Consider the following 5,366-nt stretch of genomic DNA (forward strand, 5'->3'; position numbering starts at 1 on the left):
CCTCTTGATGAAAGTGAAAGAGGAGAGTGAAAAAGTTGGCTTAAAGCTCAACATTAAGAAAACGAAGATCATGGCATCTGGTCCCATCACTTCATGGGAAATAGTTGGGGAAACAGTAGAAACAGTGTCAGACTTTATTTTTGGGGGCTCCAAAATCACTGCAGATGGTGATTGCATCCATGAAATTAAAAGACGCTTACTCCTTGGAAGAAAAGTTATGACCAACCTAGATAGCATATTCAAAAGCAGAGACATTATTTTGCCAACTAAGGTCTGCCTAGTCAAGGCTATGGTTTTTCCTGTGGTCACGTATGGATGTGAGAGTTGGACTCTGAAGAAGGCTGAGTGCCGAAGAATTGATGCTTTTGAACTGTGGTGTTGGAGAAGACTCTCGAGGGTCCCTTGGACTGCAAGGAGATCCAACCAGTCCATTCTGAAGGAGATCAACCCTGGGATTTCTTTGGAAGGAATGATGCTAAAGCTGAAGCTCCAGTACTTTGGCCACCTCATGTGAAGAGTTGACTCATTGGAAAAGACTCTGATGCTGGGAGGGATTGGGGGAAGGAGGAAAAGGGGATGACAGAGGATGAGATGGCTGGATGGCATCATGGACTCAATGGATGTGAGTCTGAGTGAACTCCGGGAGATGGTGATGGACAGGGAGGCCTGGCGTGCTGCGATTCATGGGGTCGCAAAGAGTCGGACACGACTGAGCGACTGAACTGAACTGAACTGAACTGAACTGCTAAACAGGAACCCCACATGTGCCAGGCTTCACCCTTTAGCCAGGATGTGGGAAAGTCCAGGAAAAATAAGGTGTCAGGCAATAGGGATCATGGGGTGGAACCTGTTTATTACAACCGGAGTGGAGGTATTAATATTTCAGTATTTTTAAACTGGCACCTGTGCTGGCTTCGGCAGCACATATACTAAAATTGGAACGATACAGAGAAGATTAGCATGGCCCCTGCGCAAGGATGACATGCAAATTCGTGAAGTGTTCCATATTTTTAAAAAATAATAAATAAATAAATAAATAAAACTCGCACCAGTGTGCCCTGGTTGAACATCAGCTCTGCTTCACACGTTCCTGCCATAGACATCCAAACCACTGGACTTTCTAGTCACTCCACACAGCAAACCAGAACTCTTCATCCCATAATATTTTAGTTTTTAATTCCCTACTGAGAGAGGTGAAAACAAACAGAATAATCAATATATATATAATAATTGATATTTAGGAGAGACATGTAAATCCCCTATTTATGAGCACTTCTTAATAATAGATATTTTAAATATCTGTGTAACAGAAAACATATGGGGTGGCAAGTGCCAAGAGATTTTTAAAATAACATCAACAAAATCATCCTAAATAAATAAACTAATAATAACAAAGAACTGCTGAATGGATTTTGTTAGCTGCCTACTGAGAATAAATTTCATGTGAGATGAATACAGTCATTAGGGAGGAAAATATTTGCCTCCACTGCAGAAAAGCAGACTGAGAAATAAAAAGTAAACAAAACCCAGGGAACATTTAAAAACCAGTGGCAGCAGAGTCTTGGAGGGAAACGATCATGTTAAATAAAAGAACTTCCCAATACTCCATTCACTGACTTTAACTGAGGTTTCTCTGGTCTAACAACCCAAAGCCAAAGAGTCAACACCAGATCACAACAAATTTAGTCTTTAATGTTAAGACAGTATTTTCTCTTTCTCATGAGACATTTTTGTCTCTCCAAATGAACTTTAGAATTAGTTTGTCAATATCCACAAAAAACTTTCTGGGATTGGGATTGCATTGAGTCTATAGGTCAAATTGGGGAAAACTGACATATTGACAGTATTGAGTCTTGCTATCCATGAACATGAAATCTTTGGTTTCTTTCATCTTATAGTTTTCCTCATATGGTTCTTGTACATATTTTCTTAGATTCATGCCTAAGTATTTCACTTTTAAAGATGCTAATATAAATGTTATTATGTTTCTAATGTCAAATTCTGCTTGTTCACTGAGGGTATATAGGAAAGAAACTGATTTTTGTATACTAACCTTATATCTTGCAACCTTGCTATAATCACTTAATTCCAGGAGGGGTTTTTTGTTGTTGTTGTTGTTAATTCTTTTGAATTTTCTACATAGATAATCATGTCATCTGTGAACAAAGAGAGTTTTATTTCTTCCTTCACAATCTCTATACATTTTGTTTCCTTTTCTTGTTTAATCAGCTAAAACTTTCAGTACAAGGTTGAAAAGGAATGGTGAGAGGGAACAGCCTTGAACCTGATTTTAATGGAAAAGCTTTGAGTTTCTCACCACTAGTATGATATTAGCACTAAGCTTTTTTGTATATATTCTTTATTAAGTTTATTAAGAAGTGAAACTAGTGAACTAGAAAGCCAAAATTCTAGTTCTGGTTCTCTCTGTGTTATGTCACTTAACTTCTCTGGTTATAATCTGTATTTACATATACTTTCAAATTAATGAGGTAGCAGGCCTACTCTTAGGCTTCCCTGATGGTTCAGGTGGCAAAGAATCTGCCTGTAATGTGGGAGATCTGGGTTCAATCCCTGGGTTGGGAAGATCCCCTGGAGAAGGGCATGGCAACCCATTCCAGTATTCTTGCCTGGAGAATCCCCATGGAGAGAGGAGCCTGACAGGCTATAGTCCATGGGGTCTCAAAGAGTCACACACTGAGCGACTAAGCACAGCACAGCACAGGACTACTCATAATGTGATAAATGACCAAATACTTCTAGCTGCCTATCCTTGTATGCCTTCTTTAACCTCATTCCCATGATCCAACTGGCCTGAAAATTGACTGCTCTCACCATCTGCATCAGCTGAAGTCAGAATATGATTTTATTCATCCAGATTTAGGGATTTAGTTTTTTCTAGGCACACACCAGCCATGCATGTCTGTGTGTGTGTGTGTGTATACATATATATACATATGATAGATATATGTATATATACAAGATATATGTGTGTATGTATCCCATCTTGGACATCACACAAGAGGTCATCAAGGGTGAAACAAACAAATGCGTATAAATGTGTCATAAATAATGTGAGGTTTTCTTTTCTACTTTTCTATGGTTTTTAAGTCCTCCATAAAAACATAATTTGAAAATATCACTAAATTTTTAAAAGGGAAAATATGAGGGCTACATGACTTAAAGATATTAGAGCAAGATATCAGGGAAGAGAATTATATAAGTAACAGAAATATGCTACAAGTCAAATAGCTATACTTATTTACCCATGACAAACATATAATTAATTTTAAAGTAGATTTAAAATAAATATGAAATGAAAACTACATACCTAGATTGTCATTTCTGACAAAGATAGTTACGTACCATACAAATGAGAAAAGACTCAGACAGATACTTGTCCACTTTCACAATTTTACCTAGTTCTGAAGATGGATAATTTTTGTAGAATCAGGCAGGGTCCAAAAGTTCATGTTGCAGGCATCTTCATAAGAAACTCCTGAGGCATGGCCTATTTTATATTGCACACCTCAGGATTCTAAGATCTATTTATATTCTGCTTAAGCTCCTGATGTCGTTTGTATCTTTCTTAAAACTTAAAATTAAATTGTGAACCTGGGGACAACTAATTTGAGCAAATTACAACTGAACTCTCAAACAGATTCCAGGACATACTTTACCCTAAATATAGCATGGTGTTTCAGAGAAATAAAGGCAATTTCATAAGAATCTCTGCTACATTCTGTAATTTCAAGTAAATCATATTACTGTGACTTTGTTAGAGAGAAAAAAAAGTTCTTCATGACTAAGAAGATGACTTCTAAGCTTTACTGAGATACACTTCTCAGTATAGTGTAAGCTTACAGGGAGAGAACATGGTGGACACCTCTTTGAGGTTTATTCTGATGTATTTTGATCTCCAGTAGATGTACTTCAACATTTAATACTCCTCTCATTCTTTCTACAGAGAAAAAAGTAAGTGAATCCAAGACATGAACATCATCAGTAACATTCCTAGGCTTGCCTCTGAGATCAGATTGTGCTGGTCTCCTTCCCAATATACCTCCTCTACTTTTCCTGACCATTTAATAGAATCCTGATTATATCCAGGATGGCAAGGGGCCCAGCTAAATTCTCATTTCCTAGCTTCCTTTGCAGCTAACTGAGGACCGCATGCACAGTTCTAGCCAATGAGACACACTTACAGGGTTTGCTCATACCCGTGGTCTGCTGGGGATCCATGGGAACTTCTTACTTCTTCCTCCTTCCACTTGCCCTGACTGTGAGCATGATGATTGGAATTCCTGTAACCATTGTGGGACAATGAAGGAAAGGCCAAAAGGATCTCAGGGAGATAATCCTAGACGTGGTTGAGCTGAGAAACCAACACCAGCAACCATCTGTTTCCTGACTTCATTCTATATAAGAAAAACAAACTCTAGTTTGTATAACACTGAAGTCAAGTATTTTATTATCTTCAACTAAAAACATTCCTCTTGGTTACCCCTCCTCAATCCAATCTTTTTTCTGTAATCAGGTAGATAGCAAAGCTTTGCTTTCATCCGTAACAGAAATCAAGAATGAGGATCCCTAATACATTAATCAGAGCAGCTGTTCTTGCACCTGTCCCACTAATGAGTCACCCCAGAAGACTTTTTGCTGTCAACTACAAAATCAGCACTCAAATAAGCAATTATTTATATTATCAAACAACTGCCCTTTTTCCAAATCTCGCACCCCTATGTCTGCCTGAAATCATCGTCTATTTGAAATGGGGTTGTGTCAGTGATACTGGATGTTCTCAGTTCTTCATGTTACAGAGATAGCTCTAGTCTGAGCATAAAGGACAAATTGGCTGTGAAAGGGAAATTACACAGGAGGGAAAACACGAAGAGCAAGATTATTCCAGATGATTAAATGAAGGCTCAGTTGATTACAAAGGTCTCAGCTCAAAGGAATAGAGGTGTATTGAACATGAGATGTAATTTCCTTGAAAGGATGTACCAAATAATTTAGGAAGATTGTTGTTGTTGTTGTTTAGTTGCTCAGTCATGTCTGATTCCTTTGCAACCCCATGGACTGTAGCCCGCCAGGCTCCTCTGTCCATGACATTTCCCAGGCAAGAATACTGGAGTGGGTTGCCATTGCCTACTCCAGGGGCTCTTTCTGCCCAGGGACTGAACCTGTGTCTCCTGCAGTCTCCCGCATTGCAGGCATATTCTTTACCACAGAGCCACTAGGGAAGCTGGTTTAGGAAGATAAGAAAGTACTGTCTCCCATTCTCACAAAGCAAGAGTTAAAAAGTATGAAATATACTATAAAATATCTTTTAGGTTATATTGGGTAGAATGAAGATGAATACACAAAAT

General features: G+C 38.4%; 1 non-coding gene across 1 annotated transcript; it reads left to right on the forward strand.

The window, feature by feature from the left end:
• Positions 1–905: 905 nt before the first annotated feature.
• Positions 906–1,012, forward strand: LOC120859002. Its single transcript, XR_005720017.1, has one exon. It is a non-coding gene; the product is annotated as a U6 spliceosomal RNA (small nuclear RNA).
• The last annotated feature ends 4,354 nt before the right edge of the window (positions 1,013–5,366 follow it).

This window comes from Oryx dammah, unplaced genomic scaffold, assembly GCF_014754425.2.
Source record: "Oryx dammah isolate SB20612 unplaced genomic scaffold, SCBI_Odam_1.1 HiC_scaffold_29, whole genome shotgun sequence".
Lineage (NCBI taxonomy): Eukaryota > Metazoa > Chordata > Mammalia > Artiodactyla > Bovidae > Oryx > Oryx dammah.